This window comes from Loxodonta africana, chromosome 14 (assembly GCF_030014295.1).
Source record: "Loxodonta africana isolate mLoxAfr1 chromosome 14, mLoxAfr1.hap2, whole genome shotgun sequence".
In the NCBI taxonomy this organism is placed as follows: Eukaryota; Metazoa; Chordata; class Mammalia; order Proboscidea; family Elephantidae; genus Loxodonta; species Loxodonta africana.
Window position 1 is genome coordinate 63,648,113 of NC_087355.1, and position 20,951 is coordinate 63,669,063.

Below are 20,951 nucleotides of genomic sequence, written 5' to 3' on the forward strand. Positions count from 1 at the left end.
TAACAGTCTTTGTAACCTATATTGGATTTAGTCTTTTCTGCATAAAAATAAAGCTTCCAACATAAAATTATTATACAAAGTTGTATTTTTTTTTTACAATACTTTCATGGTTTTACAAGTGTAAGTTTTTAAAACACGTTTTCTAAAGAATAAATGTAAGGAGCATGCCCAAAACTAAAGTATGTATGCTTTTGTGAAGGATTTTCAAAATCATTTTACTTTCAAAATACCATCTAAATTCATATTTGAATAGATAAGCTACCCAGGAAATAAAATAATTCCACAAACAAATCAATAAATAGACTTGATACAATGGCAACACTGTTTAAAATTAATAGCACAAAATTTCATATATATTCTTCTGGCTTCTCTAGAACATCCAGTATGGAAATAATAATACTTGTGCAGCAAAACGTTGTCCTCTAATGTAGGCATGGAAACCCTGGCAGTATAGCAGTTAAGGCTACAGCTGGTAACCAAATGGTTGGCAGTTCAAATCCACCAGTGCTCCCTGGAAACCCTATGGGGCAGTTCTACTCTGTCCTATAGGGTCACTATGAGTAGAAATCAACTCAACATCACAAATCTGCTAAGCACAATGAGCTATTTGAGAGCTTTCAAACATGGTGTCATGTGAAGACCTCAGCTTCTGAGAGGGGAGATCAACTTTCATTCACTCATTCAATAAATATGTATCTAGTGTCTCCCCTCTGTCAGTCTTGTACCAAGACCTGGATATACTATAGTGAACCAAACCAACATGACTGAGCTCTGTTTGGGGCACTAGTCTAGTTGAAACGGCATATATTAAATAAACATCTAATTAAATATAGTTGTACGGTATATGAACAAAAGAATCATGTTTCGTTATAAGAAAATAAGGGTGGATATTGTTTTTAGATTGAGTGGACACGAATAGCATCCCTGAAAAAGAAGAGTTTTGCTGAGAAGCAGCATCCATGCGTACAGCCCAGGTAGAAGCCTTGTTTATAAAGGAATCTCATATGGGAACGTCCAGCTAAAAAAAAAAAAAAAATGTTTGCTGCTTTACGGTTGTGCTTCTCAATGAGGAGAGTTTTTTACTCTGCCAAGGGACATTTGAAAATGACTGGAGACATTTTTTGTCATCACAAATGAGGCGGGTGGTGGTGATCTAGTGGGTAGAGGCTAGGAATGCTGCTGAACCTCCTACAGCACAGGGGACATCCCCTCATAAAGGGCAAAGGTTGAGAAACTCAGCTTTAAAAGAACTGGAAGAAGTACAATGTGACCCAAGTTGCAGTACTACAAAATGAAATTGAAGAGGCAGGCAGGGAAAAATTATGCAGGGAGGCTTGCAGTCCATGTCAAGGATTTTAGATTTCATTCTGTGAAAAACTACGTATTATCAATAGGTTTTAAGTATGATAATATTATTTACATGTAAAAATTATCACTCTGGGTAACACTGAGCAAGTGGAAAAGCCCCTCCGCCCCAAGAAAAAACATTTGAATGTACACATCAGGGAATGAAATAAATTACAATGACACTCTTCTGTTAACCATGCTAATATTATCTTTTGTTTGAAATTAAAACAAACAAACAAAAAAAAATTACAAACAACATGCTTACCCTATCTTGGTAATAAAGGGTTTTCTGAGAATTGCAAAATATATTTGACATTCTGAGTATTTCACAGATAATGGAATAAAGTAAGATAAGACTGAATACAAGAGTTCCAGTGAGGAAACTATTACAATAGTCCAAGAAGAATAAAAACAACACAAGCTTGGTCTAGGAAGAAGGCAATAACAACAAAGCAAATTGGTAGGATTCAAGACAAACAGTGGAGGTGGTATATGATGACTAGATGACAGGTTGGATATGTGGAATGAGGAAGAATGGCTGGTCAGTAAGAAGGGCTCCCAATTTTTTGGCTAAAGTACCTACACAGATCAGGTGCCAGTAACCAAGAGGGAAAAGACGTGGTTATATAACACCTGTGGTGAACAAGATAAAAAATGCCATCTTGTGTTAATTTTGAGCTACCTGTGTGATATCCAACCAGGTATCTAATGTAGGCAATTCAATATCCAAGTCTGGAGAAGAAGAAAGTCAGGTTCCTTATAGAGATCTGGTAAACATTGGCATATAGTTAATATTCAAAATCTTGGCAGTATCCAATACCGTCTGCAAAAGTAGTAAAAAGAAGAGAGGAAAGCCCTGAGGCAAATCTTCAGGGACTCTGAGGTTGGATTGAGGAGAAGAGCCAAGAGGGTAAAAGAACATAATGCACAATAGGAGTAGGAAGAAATGCAGTGGCATCCAGTCCGAGGGGAGAAAATATTTCAGGAAGAAGACAAATATCAACTGCACCAAATGCTCCTGAGAGAGCTACGTAAGATGGGACTGAAATGCTTGCACTGGATTTGGTAATATCAAGGTCGTTAGTGTAGACAAAGACAGTCATAATGCCAGAATCAAATATATATATATATTCCGAACTTTTACCCTTGTGCAATAAATTCCATATCCGCAAATGCCCCCACCTTGAAAATGCAATAATATTTTCATTTAATTGAGGTTTATTTTAATAATACAACCATTGTGTATTTTTTTTCTTTGAACAAAGATTAGGTTTATCTTATAGCTAAAAAACAGAAAAAAAAAACAAGGACTTTATACTTTAGTGGTCTCATACCTATAGGGAAAATCCGTGCTTCAGTGAAAAAATATGTATTTTTTATACCCCAGAGTACACTCCTCTGGTTAATCTAATCCCGGCTTAATGGAAGCTATTTTACAATTTTATAAATTTTAGATAACTGATAGCAATGCAAAACAATTTCTGTCTACAGACATGAAAATTCAGCCCTGTCCAGTTGATGTTCAATAGACTATCCAAGCCCATTGTGGAAGAAAATAATGTTACCTCCATTTGCACATTTATTTCAATATGCCTGATTCCTACAGGTTAACTTGCAAAAAAATCAGCCCTTGAAAACCCTATGGAGCACAGTTCTACTCCTTAGTGGGAATCAACTCCACAGGAACTGGTTTAATGGTGGATCTATAAACGTGTCTACTCTTTGAAGGATTTTCTTTTTAACTGTTTATAACTTCCACCTGGCTCTCTCATTGATTAAATGAGTAAAATAAAATATTTAACATTTGTTCATTTTTATATCTCTATGAAAGGTATGATTTTACCTCTTTAAAATTATCTTTTTACATGCTTATTTTATTAAATTTTAATTTAACAAAACTCTTTTTCCAGTGAAATTCAAGTTACTTAACATCACATCCTTAAATTTCTTGAAGTAGGAAATAAATAAAGTATAGCTGAAGTGAATATCGTATCTCTGAACTATATTTTCTTGAACATATTATTGGAATACTTGCATATAAAAAAATGCATGTTTGCTTTCTCCTTTTATTTATTTGGAAAGAGTAGAAATAATTAGAAAAAAAGGTGTGACTGTAAATGCCTTTATATTGAAGTGAATCTGAATACAAGCTTAATGTTCCTACACCTTGCTTATAAAAAATAACTGCTACCAGTTTCCTAGCGACTGCAATTTACTAACATCCAATTTCAGAACCACAGTGCTCCAACAATAATCTTCCATAATAACACAAAAGATGGCTTTAAACTATTTCTGTATTCTGTGAATCAAACAAACTGATATTTGACCAATTACTTTTAACTTATAAATGAGTCAGCAAATAAAGTTCCATTTTGCCCGAGAACGCTTTATATTCTCATGTTGTTTTTGATGTGTGCTACTCAGAGACAAAATGTTTTGCAGGATATACGATGTAGGCAGAAAACAGTCTCTTGAAGTCCTGCGGTCTGAAATAAAACAAACAAGCCAAAAAGGAAAGAAAAAAAGCAAGCCTCAGAAGACTACTTCTCACTTCTTCCCTCAGGCCTTTTCCAGGCACTCAGCTCTTTTAGCTAGGAATAGATCCAGACTTCTTCTCCGTACGTAAATGCCAAGTGTGCACAGTGTTTCTTGACTTCAAAAATAAAAGTTTCTCCTCAATAAGGTTGTCAAATTATTCTAGGAGATTTTCTTTTTATTTAGCACAACTGATAGAAACTTATCACCATAGGTTAACTAAAACGGTTTCCTAGATGCCAGTGGAAAGAGTAGCACAATTAAATATTTTTCATGGAATAACTAAGGTATAAAGGAAAAAAAAAAACTCAGTTTATACAGCATATTTGGGAATTACAGAGGGTTTTACAAATGAGACTTTAACACAAGAAAGAATTTTTAAAAGGATAAAGAATATTAAAGGAGTAGATACAGATCCAGGTTTTTAACGACCTGAAATTTCTTCTTTTGGGAGTCTCATTTTAAGAAAAAAGAATACAGAATTACAAGCAAAAAATTACTAAGGTCCCTTCTGGGTTTTTGAGGGGCTTGAGCAAATGCAAGTTTCTGAAACTTAAGCTTCACTAAAATAAATTTGCCTCTGTTGAAAAAGGAAAACTCTTTTTAAAATGAAATCCAATTATTCGTGTTTAAACAAATATTTAAAGCATCAATTAATGGCCCGTTACATGATAGTTTCTGGCAATACATTGATGAATTAAAAAAAGAATTGCTTCATGCCCTTTGCAGTCTATATTCTGGGATGGCAAAATATTACATGTATTAATTAAATAATCAAATGGCCATTTTGGTAAAGGAAATAAGATGTGACATTATGAAGGAGGCCATATTTAAAAATTCAGGAAATATATAAAAGTACAAAGAAAAAAGTATCCAAAATCTCACCACACAGAGTTAACCTTATGTTACTATTTTGAAATAGTCTCTCCTATTTTTTTCCTTTTCACAAATAGATAATTTTGGTTACTTATGGCCACTCTGTATATTCAGACTGACATCTTTTTATCTTATCTGCTTTAGTGTATCTAAAAATTCTTTAATAATATATTTTAAATATCAAATTACAGTTCTTGGAAACAAACTATATTTAAATATTTTCCTATTTCTAAAGAATTTTTGTTTTAAATATTTGCTCTTATGAATAATACTATAACAAACATCTGGGACTGAATATCTGAGCATCTCCTTAGATTAGTAAATGTAGAATTACTCATGCAAAAGTATGAACTTTTTTGGTTATTTGTGTATATTTCTAAGTTATTCTTAGGAAATACTTCAACAATGTAAACTTCTAAGAGTACTGACTATGACAAAATCAGTTTTACAACACTTATCATTGATTGTTGAGAATTACAATCAATTAAAAGTCACAGTCAAAAATTATTTCAGTTTTGCTTTGCCTAATAATTGAGTGGACAACAACTAACAACAGCAGGATTTATTTAATTGGGGTTGATAGTGAATGAGTTTTTATGATTGTTAGCCTTTTCTATTTCTTCAATGACTTGTCCGTTTGAGTCTTTTATCATTTTCTTCTTTGGTTTTTTTTTTTTTTAATTTTGAGTCATTTTTGTAAAAGAAAATGGAGTTGTTCATAAGTATTTTAACATAATAATTTTTTCCATAAATATACATACTACACACAGAATCTGGGGAATTATGACTATTTGAACCAGACAGTAATAACAGGTGAGGAAAATTTTGTGAATATATATTACAAGTCTCATAAGCCTATTGATTCTAGTCAGCAAATATTTATTAGGTACATTCTCTTCCTAAGAAAAACACAGTTGCTAAACCTAGAATTTCACAGATGTTGTTATGGTGAGATGAATCTTGAAAAAGGCTAAGACTGGGTTTTGTTGAGAAAAGAACACTTTACAGAGAAGAAAAGGAAATTAGGTAAGGACAGAGGGGCAAAAAAAGGATTCAAGTTTTCAAATATTCAAGTAACTGGCTATTGACAAATACTAGGTAAATGAGGAGAGGTGATGCATGAAAGGTGGCAGGGTAGTTTTTTGTTTATTTGTTCTTAATAGCTTTCAGTAAGTTTGTGAGAAAAGGGAAACCACAAAGATTTTTAAGAAAAGAAGTCATCTGTTCTAATTTGTCTTGTAGAAAGATAAATTTTCAAGGACTGAAAGAAAGATTTAACAAAAAAGAAAAAAGGAGAGCAATTATTTATGTACTAAAATGGTACACACTAGATCTGCGAGGAGAGCTTGACACAGGTACTCACAGTAGAAATGGAAATCAAAGAATGCATATTTGAAATACACAGAAGAAGAACCTGGATGAGTGGAATGAGACAAAGAGGTGACCTTCCTGGCCTATAAAGATGGTGGTACAATTAAACAAGCTGAGGGCTATAAGGAGAATATAAAATTCCAAGACAGGAAATGAGTGTGAGTTTCATTTTGATCATGTTGATTTTCAAGTGCCTTCAGGACATCCAGGTAGTGATGTCCAGTAAGTAAAAACTTCAGAGTTTTTGAAAAGCTGGCTTTTGATAATTGAGGTTTGAATAATTTATTATAGTTGAGTATGTTTCCAGAAAGTCAGAAAGTTTGAACCAGATGGGAGGTTTCTCACAGGCTGATCAATCCTGCTTTGCATAATTAGTAACCCTGGACTCTATCATTTTCTCTCCACCCCAAATATTACTTTCTTTACTCAGATCCTCAGTCTCTTAACAGCTGTACTGCCACACCTTCCTAACTGGTCTCTGGTTTCAGTTTTGCCCCTTTCAAACCATTCTCCAGCTGTTGCCAAGGGGCTTCTGTAATACATACAAGTTAAGATTCATTACCTTACTATTCCTTATAATCTTTAGAAAAATATCAGGAATACAAAACTTTACAGGGTATCTATCTTTTTACCTCTCAACCCTCCCACCTTACTTAGAAACATGCCTTGATGCTTTATCCAGTGTCCCTTCCCTGTGGCTGAAAGCCATACCTACTGTCATATTCTATATAAGTGTTGTCTTCTCTTTCTCCTCTACTAGGCTGTAATATGGTGATGAAAATTCTACTTACTCTAGCATTTAAATATCTGTAGCACTTAAATCTGTGCCTGGCATATGAGGGTGCTCAGAGTATGTTTGATAAATGAATTACACCTCCTCTGAGAGAAGATGCTATTTATTTTTAATATAATTTTATTTATTTTGTTTTTGTTGATGAGAATATACAAAGCAAAACATACACCAATTCAACAGTTTCTACATGGCCACTTAGTGACACTGATTACATTCTTCGAGTTGTATAACCGTTCTTACTCTCCTTTTCTGAGTTTTCCTCTGCCATTTTTTTTATTAATATATAAACTCACTGCCCGCTAAGGTTCTTATTTAATCTTTAGAGTTCCTGTTGTCAATTTGATCCCATATAGATAGTCCTTAAAAGAGCATAATGCTCAGGCAGACATTTTTTTTTACTAATTAAGCTAAACTATTGTTTGGTCTCAAGAAGACTTCAGAGGATATTTTTGGTTTAAGGTTTAAAGATTATCTCAGCAATAGTTTCAGGGGCTCATCCAACCTTCATAGCTCCAGAAAGTCTGGAGTCCATGAAAATTTTCTTTTCTGCATTTTCCCCTTTTGGTCAGGATCAAATGTTGAGTAATGGTAGCTGGACATCATCCAGTTCTTCTGGTCTCATGGCAAAATAGGCAGTTGTTCCTGGAGGCAATTAGCCACACATTCCATATCTGGCTCCTATTCCTGATTCTCCTTCTCCTGTTGTTCCAGGTGAACAGAGACCGATTATGGTGCCTTGGATGGCTGCTTGCAAGCTTTTAAGAGCTCAGGCACCATGCAGCAAACTAGGAGGTGGAACAAAGGCACTAAACATGTTACTTGGCCAATTAACTGGGATGTTTCATAAATCGTGACCCTAAACCAAGAAAACAAATCCCATGAGGATTTTGGTTGTACATAATCAGCCTCAGCATCTACACTTTCTTTTGTGCTATTTATTTTTGAAGAGGATTTTGGGTGGGAATCTATGCCATAGTGCATCAGTAGGGATCCAGTCAGAAACACAAAAATCACACTAAATGTTTCAACTGAAATAATTTAATATAGAGCATTGGTTAAACAGATGTTAAAGGACAGATAACATGAAATGAAAAACAATGGGGCATCACCCAGGAAATAACACATGAAGCAGCTCACATTCCTTGGGCTGAAGAAACAAAGGGAAGGATTTGGGTCTATGAGAATCTAGAGTCTCACTGAGGGGATCCCAGTGTCTTAAGAATCAGAACACAAAAGAGGGAGCATCACCCAGCTGGTGCTTCCACATGTGAGAAGGCAAAATGAAAGCAGGTTTGAGAAGTGCTGAAATAATTTAACGAACTGAATGAAGTGCAAATACTGGAGTTACAGTTCACACTGCAGCTACATCCCCAGGAAAGGCAAGCAGACAAGGAGGTGCAGTGCACCTTGCGAAGCAATAATACGTAAAGTTCGTGATAGGTGATAGGGAGAAAGAAGAACAGATCAGAAAAACTTTAAAAAAATGTGATTCAGGAAGATGAGTTCTAGTATAACACTGCTATTTTAGTTAGCTTTTATTTCCCTTTCTCCTTGCCTTTGCACTCTACTACCTAGTAGGAATTCAGCTGACAAGGGGGGAATTGAGTTTCCCTAGTCCCAGTCCCAGGGTCCAAAAGAGAGTATCCCAGTATAGATGGGTAAATATGGGACCTAGAGAATAGCTTAATAACCAACATGTGCATAAACTAACTTAAACTTAAAAATCTACTCGGGTTCCAATAGGTAAAATAAGTTAGAATAAACAAAAGAAGAATTAGAATAAAGAAAAAATAAAAGCCACACATATATTTATTTATATATAGAGATCTATATAGATATATAGATATAAAACCAAACCCAAACTGTTGAGTCAATTCTGACTCATAGAGACCCTATAGGACAGAGTAGAACTGCCCCATAGGGTTTCCAAGGAGTGGCTGGTGGATCTGAACTGCCAACCTTTTGGTTAGCACTTGCAGCTCTTAACCACTGTGTCACCAGGGCTCCGTATATATGTGTATATAAGTACATATGTATGTATACACACACACACACGCATGACTTACCAATGTCCTGGAATGTTAAGGACAGTTCCTGCTTATGCCCAGCTTTAATGGTGGGCATAATAAATGAGCTCACTGTTTTCATGGATGTACCCTCAATGGTGTACAAGTTTGTATTCTTGACTGAGAGTACACTATCCAGAAGAGGTACTCCATAAACCTTGTGCTGCTTCAAACCATGACTTTGCCTAACACTTTTTTTGGCTTTGATGGCTTTCCTTGGGGGAACAGAAGTGTTAAATATAAGTCTGCACCTCAGGGAAGGTGCCAGGGATGGAATTTGTGAATTCTTTAACATTTTTATTAAAACCATGGGAGAGGATAAAATCTCCCAAGGGGACTGTATAAAGAAAGACAAAGTACCCAAGATGCACTCGGGAAGTTATAATATTTAAAGTTTATGGCAGGAGTTGGGGGGAGAGAAGAAATTGGAAAAACATTAAAAGAATGCAATTCAGGAAAGATGAGTCCTGGTATCACAGTACTGTTTTAATTTGCATTTTTATTAAAATTAAATTGAACATTTTTCTCATATTTAGTTTTTTTTTTATCTTTATAGGAGGAGTAACTATTTATGTCCATTAAATTTTATTTTAGGATCTTGGTGCTTTTCTTGTAGATATTTGTTTGAACCTTTAAATATACAGTTAACACCATAATGAAACAGTATAAAAATCTTTTAATGAAAACATTTTAGCTTTTCTACAGAAACAGCTTTGCATGTTAGCTCCAGTTTAAGAAATACTGTGCCAAAACCTCATACTGTTTTGGAAAATCCCAAATATATGGAACTGCAGCAGGAGTTTTGTCAGTATTCTTTCCTCCTTTCTTCTCATGTCTTCTTTATTTTAGTTGGCAAGATCCAAACATAGTAATTAAGGGTGGGAATGCTGGGAGGATGCTCCAAAACAGACTTAGTGGGTTTCAATCTCATTTTGACCACATGCAGGCTATAGGCTCTTACGTAAATCATATACCTTCTCTAAACCTCACTTTTCTCTTCTAAAAATGAGGATGAAAAATATAGATTACTAAATATGGTGATTAAAAATGTTTGTGATACATGAGGACTGCTTATGTCAGTATCTGAACATAGGAAAGACCTAATAAATATCAGTTTTTACATTTATTCATATCTGTACTCTTTTTCATAATACTGGGACATACGTTATTGCATATGTGTCTCAGTATACGTGCGTGTGTGTCATTATATGTGTGTGTATATATATAATAAATCCACATTTTATGAATAAAACTCTGAGGCCTAAAGATATTGATAATTTAACCCAAGAAGCAACAAATGTACATTTTGATGCCATTCATAGCTATTAGGCTACATTCATTAATCTTCCTCAGAGTGTGATCCACAGTCCACTAAAAAAAAAAAAAAAAAATTTTTTTTTTTTTTTTACATAAGAACAATCTGCAGTGCTTGTTAAACAAGGAGATTCTGAGTCCCACTCAGTCTTACTGAACAACAATCTATGGGAGTTGATCTATGGGAGTTCAGTCCAGGAACTGCATTTCAAACTACTACTTAATATGCTTCTCGAGAATATTAAAATCAGAAGGTCTTTGTATAGCAAAAAAAAAATGTCATCCAAAATCTCTAAGAAAAGGAGGAATGATAGAAGAGAGTGTCCAGGGAAGGCATACATAGAACACATACATTATGAAATCTTTCAGATCTTTGTTTTTATTCTAAATACTGGAAATTTCCTCTTTTAATCCAGAAAGACAGGGAATTTTTGAAGTGCGAGTGTTTCTTTTCATAAAAAGGCCATTTTTTTTGACTCTTTAGGAACATTCTCAACAAATAGAGTGACCGGTTTGGATGATAAAATTCAAACTATTTGTTTCATTCATTAATTGAACACATAGTTGCTTGTTTAGTTGTTAAGAATCAAGCAGTGAAAAAAATAGACAAAAATCTCTCCCTTAATTTTATTGGAGTTACATTTTACCTTCAAAATAACTGACCTCACATCTCACATTCATGAGACAGAAGTGAGATAATGTCTGTAAAACCTTATTATTAGACTTTTATGAAGACAGCAGTACTTCTTCATCGCTTTCCCATTTTGTGTAAGTTTTTAATGATTAACAAAAACATTAGGAACCTACAGTGTTTCAAGGACTATGTGAGGCATTAGAACAAAAATAAACAAGACAAAATCCATGCCTTCTAGTTGTTCATGGTCAATTAAACAAAGGGTTTCCAAAGTATAACAGCATAACTATAATCATAAAGGTGATGAAATACACTGCAAGTACAGCAGACAGAAGGGGTCATTTAGATCTGCTTGGATACGGTTAGAAAAGGTAAAACGTGTCATGAAGGTGAAGAGAACCTCACAGTATGAATGTGACTGAAGGGGTAACAGAGCAGAGGAGAAGTAGCATACAGAAAGGATCAGAGGCATCTGAGATCATGGCATTTTTATAAAAACAATAGTAGCTGTTGGTCTAGAGTCAAAGATGAGCCTTGGCAGGTCAGCAACGAATAGATTCATTCATTCATTCATTCAACCAATATTTGAATATCTTTATATTATATGCTAAAGAGTATACAGGTAATACAGAACTTAGTGGGGGACATGCCACGATCAGATTTACATTTTATGTGCAAGATTGAAGAGAGACCAGAAGCAAACACAGTTATTCTCATGGACAAAGATACAAGCATGAATTGAAAATTACCACAGGAATATAATGGAGGTAAAAGATATTAATAAATTTGCACTCAAAAATGAGAGAAGACTCTAGAATAATTACCAGGTTTTTGGTTTGGATGAATGAATGAATAAATTGTGATACCATCCCCTGAAAGAACCATTCTGAATGGAAGATGATTAATTTGCTTTTGAATCTTCCAACTATCTGATTTGATATGCATCATGTAAAATTATAGTCCACACCTTTTCTGAACCATCTGACTGAGACTGAGTAGGAAACTGACATCTTTAACTTTTTTTTTCTTTTCTATTTATTCCTAACACTAAACCTATGCCTGGTACATAGTATGTACCCATAAGTAGTTGTTGTAATGAATTGACTATGTGTACTACGAGCCCTTGAAATAGACTACCAAACTAACAAAATTCTCATCAAGGAAATTCAATCCAAAGAGAAACATTTACATGATTACAGTTGCTAAAGTTCTGAATATACCAGCATGTAATCCTTTCAGAAAAAGCATCTTCAGCTATCTGAATTGCTCTTTTCACAATTTTAGCTTGATTGACTTCCATTTCAGAGATATTTTTAGCACACAGATATTAGCTACTGAGACATATTTGGTAATCAAATAAGATACCTGTTTATCATGAGCTTCTAAAACACCATGGGCATAATTACAGCATGAGTGTGTAAGCTCTGGAGGCTTCTGAGTTACAGCTGTCTTTGAGGACATAGTCACTCCTCTTCCTATTCTCTTTTTATTCCTATTCCTCATTACTGGTGATATTTACAAAAATGAATCAAGATGCAAAATAACAGTTTACCAAATCAAAGCTGTTAACAAAATAGAAAAAGTCCACTGAGATTAATACTAAGTTTATGTGAACCTTTTATTAAGACCTCCCCTCCTGCAGCTAATTCCCATTGTCAACAGGCTGGAATAGACTCAGAAAATATATTCAGGGTAAAGTGAATATTCTTCTGCACTTCAAATTTAGTATTTTCAACACAAATCTTATTATTTCTTACAAGTAAAATTTCCTCTTCAAGTTCTTCCTGAATTAATGAAGTTACTACCTGGTAAATCTCTAAAGCTAAAACCAATAACAACAACAAACATGGACCCTTAGTTTACTTTCTCTGTTCTCCATTATCATTATATTGTCTTATTTCCCCCAGAAAATATTCATACAAAAATAATGCAGTTGTTCATAAAGTTGCTAACACATATCGCCCACTTTTAAAATAACAAGCACTGGCCTAAGCATTTCTGCACATTGTCTCACTTTATTTTCATCCTCAGATAATGGGATAGAAATTGATATTTCTTCATTACTCAGTTGAAAAAAAAAAAAAAAAAACTGAACCATAAAGATACTAAGTAACTTCCCTAAGGTCAAATATGGTTCCGAAGTTAAGCCATCTGAATTTGAATTATCGTCTCACTATTTGCTAGCCATTTGACCCTTGTTGAATTATTTAATAAGTTCAAGCCCTAGGGTGAACAATTTCCTGGGGCATGGGATTCTCAGGGCTAAAAAGGAGACCAAAAAACCCAAACTAAACCCCCTGCTGTTGAGTTGACTCCAACTCATAGTGATCCTATTGGAAAGAATAGAACTGCCCCAAAGGGTTTCCAAGGCTATAATCTTTTCCGGAAGCCGACTGCCACAACTTTCTCCCATGGAGTGGCTTGTGGGTTTGAACCACTGACCTTTTGGTTAGCAGCCAGGTGTTTAACATCTGTGCCACCAGGGCTCCTTTAAAATGGAGACAGTCCTGGGCAAATTGGGATGGTTGGTAACACTCCATATTTAAAAAATAAACATAGTAAAAGTGTTTACCTCTAAGGGTTTAGCTGAGTAGTAAATGATAATCTGCAGAGTACTTAGCATAATTACTGACCCGTATCAATAACTTAATTCTTAAGCTTATTATGGTTGTTGCTGTTTTTCTCCATTACCTTTCTGTTCTTCGACTCCTTTGCTACATCCGATTGTATATATTGCTGTCAGAGTTCTCTTATAAAACATAGTGAATAATGTTACTCTTCTGCTAAAATTATGTGATGGCTAAACATTACCTATTTAATAATGTACCTGTTCTTTAAGATTCTTTGCCTATTCCTTCCAGTCTCTAGTGAACTCCTTGAGCCAGTTTGTGGAGCGGAAACAAATCAAGGGCTGTAGGCAAATATTTCAGACTTTGGCCCCAGTTCCAAAGCTTACTACCTGTGTGGCTGTGGGGTAATGTTAAACCTCTCTACATTTTAGGTTTTTCATTTTTAAATGAAAGGTAATAATACTGTCCTCATTGAATCTTTGTGAATATTACCTAAAATAATGACTGTAAGTTATTTTGTCAATTACAGGCCCCCCAAAATGTTCATTTTTTTCTATTCTCTTAAGGTCTACACCTTACTCGCTGAAAGTGAAGAGACTTGAAGCTCTTACTGATGAAAATCAAAGACTGCAGTCTTTAGCACGGGTTACACATCAACATAAAGAAAACTAAAATCCTCACAACTGGACCAATAAGTAACATCATGATAAATGGAAAATACTGAAGTTGTTAAGGATTTCATTTTACTTGGGTCCACAATCAATGTCCCGGAAGCAGCAGTCAAGAAATCAAATGGCATACTGCATTGGGCAAATCTGCTGTAAAAGACTTCTTTAAAGTAATAAAAAGCATGCATGCGAAAGCTGAACAATGAAGAAGGAAGACCAAAGAAGAATTGATGCCTTTGAATTATGGTGTTTGACAAGAATATTAAATATACCATGGACTGCCAGAAGAACAAACAAATCTGTCTTTGAAGAAGTACAGCCAAAATGAATGATCGCTAAAAGCGAGGATGTCAAGACCTTGCCTCACAGACTCTGGACATGTTATCAGGAGGGACCAGTCTCTGGAGAAGGACATCATGCTTGGTAGAGTCAGCTAAAAGGAAGACTGTTAAGATGGGTTGACACAGTGGCTGTAACAATGGGCTCAAATGTAATAACGACTGTGAGGATGGCACAGGGCTGGGCAGTTTTTTGTTTTCTTTTAACATTTTATTGTGCTTTAGGTGAAAGTTTACATAGCAAAGTAGTTTCCCAATCAATAATTCATATACAAATTGTTCTGTGACAATGGTTGCAATCCCTGCATTTTGTGTCAGCATTCTCCCCATTTTCTCCCCTGATTCTGCATTTCCATTTGTCCAGTTTCCCTGCCTTCCCATCTTTGGTTTTGAGCAAATGTTATGCTTTTGATCTCGTACACTTGATTGTTCTAATGAACACATTCTTCACCTGTGTTATTGTTTATTTTATAGGCTGGTCTGTTATTTGGTTGAAATGTGGCCTTCTGGAGTGTCTTCAGTTTCAAGTTAGAAGGGCAATAGTCTCAGGGGTTCTTCTAGTCTCTATCAGACCAGTAACTCGGCAACATTTTGTTCTGTTATACATAAGGTCACTAAAAGTTGGAACAAAGTGGATGGTACCCAACAAAAACTTTTTTTTTTTGATATGTATTTATTACAGAGCTTATCACAATTTCATTCCTTTTTTCCTGCCCTCCCTCCCTCCCTCCCTCTCTTTTTTCTTTCTTTTTCCTATAGTTCCTTCCGTAACCAGACTGTGTATTCCTTGAGAGGTTAACATGGTATTTTTTAATTATGGAAAAAAATACTCCTTTAGAACTCACTAAAATTAACTGATAAAATGTCCTGCCTCACTTTCTTTAGTATACATATTATGTTGAGCCAAGGATCTGGCCCTTAAAAAAGAGTTCATAAATTCTTAACCAATAATAGATGAAAGAGTATTATCCCCAATAATAGATGAAAGAGTATTATCCTTTGACTTTGCCCCTTTATGAGTTTATATATATATATATATACATATATATATATTTTTTTAATGATACATTTACTTCTCAAAATATATTGTAGAAGTTCTTTGGGATCTATTTGCTGATCCTAAAATTTGGAATTCTTAAAGGAAATCACTCCTATGACCCTAAAATAATATTTCTAAGAGAAACTCAATATTTGGATAAACAAAGGAAAATTGCCTTGTGTTGGCAACAGAACAAGGAAAGCATCTCATTTTTCCGAAGTTGACAAGCTTTCGAAACTCATTAGAGAAATATGAACTGTAAATGTGTGCAAAGAGCACTACCATCAAAGTATTGGCAAACTCCTTGGCATCCCATTAAAGTTATATACACTTTATAGGTTTTAACGTATAGATAGTGAGATAGTTAAAATCAACAAAAAGTTATATTGCAAATATTAAGACATTGGCCAAAAGAAGATTCAAGTGAAGGAAAAACTGACCTGGATATATATAGGAACTAAAAATAGGAACTACAAACACACATACAAGTGTTCAAATATCCAAAGTAGTTCTGCAAATTAGTCTGTTACGATGGTATGTTGTAATAATTAGAAAAGCAAATCAAATACGTATAAATGTTCTTGTTGGTTTCCCATGGTAGCAACATGGGATAATTAGTTTGAATATGAGAATTTAATAAATTCCTCATAGAATTCTATGGCTTTAGAAGTAATTATTTGTGTTAGAAAAGCAATGTCATAACTGTGACAATGAATGACATTAAAAAATTATAGGAAACTTTGACTAGTTTCGGGACTGTTTTAATTAGTAAATAGATCTCTAGATCAAATCTGTCAAATGTGGTTTTAATTATATAAAAACATGAAAGGAGTATATGGAATCAGTCCTGGAATCATTAAATAGGGGTCCAATATGAATGTCAAAGGTGGGAATAGATGGAGAATAAGTACGTGTGAAAAGATGCAATGTATACTTTGAATGGATAGTCTGTGGGATGTGGGCACAAGAAAAGATTCAAAAAAAGTTTCCAGAAAGAGAAAGAACATGAAAATGTTTGACAGAAGATGAGGAAGAAGAACAAGAAGAAAAAAGATGAGGATACTGAGGAGAAGTAAAATAGCTGGAGTAGCAGCAGCAGAGAAGCATATGTTAACATGTAGTGCTTAGTAGATATGTGGTACTAAGCTACATATGGAAATCCTGGTGGCGTAGTGGTTAAGAGCTATGCTGCTAACCAAAAGGTCGGCAGTTCAAATCCACCAGGTGCTCCTTGGGAACTCTATGGGGCAGTTCTACTCTCTCTTATAGGATCGCTATGAGTCGGAATCGACTTGATGGCAATGTGTTTTTTTCATGAGTAATCTACATATATGACTACCCTTTTCTCGTTTAATCGCCATATCTCATCTTTGAAGATGTACTTTTATTATGATCCCTAATATACAAGGAGAAAACAGAGTGAAGGATATTGCATCGCTAATCCATGGCAGAGCGAAGACTCAAGTTCTTGCTCAAAAACACTCCAAAAACAATGGATTATCATAAATTTTGACAATAAAGTACAATGAAACTTTTTCTCCAAAATGGTGGTTGCTATAGATCTCAGCTGAAGTAGGTACTGGCCAATAGATAATACAAAGTTATATAGTAAAGAGGTACCTGCTTCTTATACTAAACTAAAAAAAAAAAAAAAAGCTGATGTATTCCCTTCTGCTGCTCAGGAGTTGATAGAAGAGCAAGGCTAAGACAAGAAAGGAATGAATGTACAGAACTCAGGTGCCTTGAGGTTGTCTCAGCAAAATGGCTACCATTCAGACAGTATTCAGCCTGTCATTGGAACCAGCAGGGTTTTTTCCAGTGTATAACCCTAACTGGTTCATTTACTTCCTTGTGCCTCAGTTTTCTGGTATTAAAATAGAAAATTAAAAGTATCTTAGCTTGGAACATAAAATCAACAATATTAGCTAAGAGTTTTAGAGTGTTTATCATGTGACAGGGAGTCCCTGTGTGGTAAAAATGGTTAAGCGCTGTACAACTAGCCAAAAGGTTGACAGTTTAAACCCATGCAGAGGCACCTTGGGAGACAGGCCTGGTGGTCTGCTTCTGAAAGGTCACGGCCTTGAAAACCCCTTTTGAGAAGTTCTACTCTACATACATGGGGTCACCATGATTGGGAATTGACTCGACTGAAACTAAAAACAATAACCATGTGACAAGAACTTTTTTAAGCATTTTACTACATATTTATTTATAAAATCTTATAATCAACCCTATTAGGTAGCACAATGTTACTTTCATTTTATAGATGAGGTATTGGGCACAGAGAGATTGACTACTTAACAAAGGTCGGAGGTAGGATAGGAGGAAATCTGGCCTAGGATGCCACATTTTTTATGTATATAATATAGTGACTCCTAGAATAGTGTGGATCACTAAAATCTGAACTGTTGGAAGATGAAGGCAAAGCATATTCAATGGATCTTATCAGTGTAATGGCTTATTTGTCAACAAGTATTTGAGAAATGATTCATGGGCCTCTGGGAGATGATACTAACATTTTAAGTGTACACAGAACTTTATAGTTCAGAAAGCACTTTCCCATGTATTATCTCAACAAAAACTCCGGAAAAAAATTGCTTGGGGGTTCACAAACTGATGACTTTGATTGCACACTGAATATTTTTTTCTCTTTCTCTTTTGCCCTCGTTTTCATTACTTATTTCACGTGCTCAATACTTTCTAATCAGTGGCACAATTAATTTGTTGTAAGAATTGTGTAACACTACCATATATAATATAGATAGGGTTCAAAATTATGTATCTTATCTCTCCATCTAGGTTGGGAACAAGCCTTATGAATAATACTATAGCTCTGTATGCCATATCACCTAATGGGCATACTGTGTTTCATAGATGTTGATAATTTGTGATTATTGTCAAGATTATTTTGAAATCTTACTAGACAAAACCTTTTGATCTCCTTGGCCTTTGTACAACATTCAAAAAACCACTAAGTCTCATATACTTTGCACTGAAAAAAAGATTCCCGATACATAAAAATAGCTTATCAGGGGAAATCAAATGAACCCTTTTTTATTCAACTCATCCTTTACACTATATGAGATCCTTAGGTTGAAATGCAAGATGGAGCTGGAGAAATCATGATGAATATGTTTCACAATAACGTACCTACCATCTCCACTTCGATATATTCAGAAGAATTTCAAGTACAGTCTTACCAAGGTTAAAGTAGGCAAATAGTGCTTCTTATAGATTGGCAAATCTTATTAAGTTGTTAGAGAAGAAAAAAAAAAAAAAGAGACAGCTGTACAACAGTTTCACACCTGGTACAATTTCTTTTAGCTCTAAGGATAACAAACGTTAGGTTGGAGGCAGGCATACATTACAACAGATAACAAAGCTGTTAGATTTCTTTGAGTTAATTTTTTAATACACGAAAGATGAGAAGAACTTATGGTTCAAGACTGTTTATGGTCAAGAAAGCTATCATGAGAGGAGGGGGGCCAAGATGGCTGACTAGGTGGACGCTCCCGCGGATCCCTCTTGCAACAAAGACTCGGAAAAACAAGGGAATCGATCACATACAGAACAATATATGAACTCTGAACAACAAGCACAGACTTAGAGACGGAGGACGAACAAATACGGGCAGACAGCGACTATTTTCAGAACTAGGAGCCAGCGCACCAGGCAGGTGACCTTCGGAGCTCGATCTGGGGCAGAGCCCAGGGGGGCAGACGGCACAGAAAGGGGGCCCACCCCTTCCCCCCCGAACCCATCCCGGGAGGAAGCCTAGTAGGTTGGCGCGAGCGGCGTAGGGGCGCAGCCAGAGGGAGAAACACCCGGGAGGCAGTGACTGATCTGAGAGGGGGGAGAACAGCCTCCCAGCTGGGGTGCCGTCCCGCCGGGAGTTAGGCGAGAAGCCGACGGGGCGCGCGCGGGGGGGGGGTCAGCTGTGTTTCCCTGGAGTGACCCCAGGGCGGGGCCCACGCGTTCGTGTGGGAGGACACGCACCCAGTCCGCGCGTGTGGCACGGCACACCAGAGGGAGAAATCCCCGGAGGTGTCTGGTCTCAAAACAGGGAAAGCAGCATCCCAGACGGGGAGCCATTCCGCTGCGATCTGGGCACGCGTGCGCGCGCGCGCGGGCGGGGCATGAGCGCGGGGTCCATTTTTATTACCCTGAATTGACCCAGGGGGCGGGACCACCTGGTCGTGCGAGTGACGCCCTCCCAGTTTGCGCGAGAGGTGTGGCACACAGGAAGGAGAAGTCCCCGGGAGGAACTAATTGGTCCCTAAGCACAGAAAGTAGCGTCCCAGACAGGGTGCCATCTTGCCGGGGCTTGGGCGCGCGCACGAGCGGGGCGTGAGCGCGGAGTCCATTTTTATTGCCCTGAATTGACCCAGGGGGCGGGCCCACCTGGCCGTGCGGAGGAACTGATTGGTCCCGAAGCGCAGAAAGTAGCATCCCAGACGGGGTCCCGCCCTGCTGGGGCTTGGGCGCGCGCACGAGCGGGGCGTGAGCGCGGAGTCCATTTTTATTGCCCTGAATTGACCGAGGGGGCGGGCCCACCTGGCCGTGCGGAGGAACTGATTGGTCCCGAAGCGCAGAAAGTAGCGTCCCAGACGGGGTGCCGTCCTGCCGGGGCTTGGGCGCGCGCACGAGCGGGGCGTGAGCACGGAGTCCATTTTTATTGCCCTGAATTGACCCAGGGGGCGGGCCCACCTGGCCGTGCAGGTGACGCCAACCCAGTTCGCGCGAGAGGTGTGGCGCTCCGGAAGGAGAAGTCCCGGGGAGGAAGTGACTGGTTCCCGAACAGGGAAAGCAGCGTCTCAACCCGGAAGTCATCCCGCTGGGATTTGGGCGCGCGCACAGGCGGGGCGTGACCGCGGGATCTAATTATAATCGCCTGAATAGACCCTGGGGGCGGGCCCACCCGTTCGTGCGGGAAACGCCCACCCAGTGCCCACGAGCGGTGCCGCGCACCGGAGGAAGTCCCCAGGAGGAAGGGACTGGTTTCCGAGCAAGGAAAGCAGTGTCCTAGCCAGGGACCCGTCCAGCCCGGATTTTGGCGAACGGAGGCGGAGCGTGAACGTGGTGTTCAGCTCTATATTCTGTGGTGCTACACTCCTAGCTCTCAGATCCCTCCCCCACCCTCCCCAGGCGACCCCATTAACATCCGAATACCCGGAGCCAGAGAGAGAATTCAGATAGGGATCTGACTGCATTTTTTTTTAGCTGACTACTTGGAAAATCTAGTTTCCCAGTGATGGCTCGGAGACAGCAGTCCATATCAAACCACATAAAGAAACAGACCATGACAGCTTCTCCAACCCCCCAAACAAAAGAATCAAAATCTTTCCCAAATGAAGATACAATCCTGGAATTATCAGATACAGAATATAAAAAACTAATTTA

At 37.2% G+C, this 20,951-nt stretch overlaps 1 protein-coding gene across 3 annotated transcripts in view; it reads right to left on the minus strand.

Annotated features, from left to right (window-relative positions):
• The window catches only part of CSMD3 (CUB and Sushi multiple domains 3), a 1,388,861-nt gene that overhangs the window by 1,308,816 nt on the left and 59,094 nt on the right, over window positions 1–20,951 (minus strand). The gene's annotated exons all lie outside the window — the stretch shown is intronic.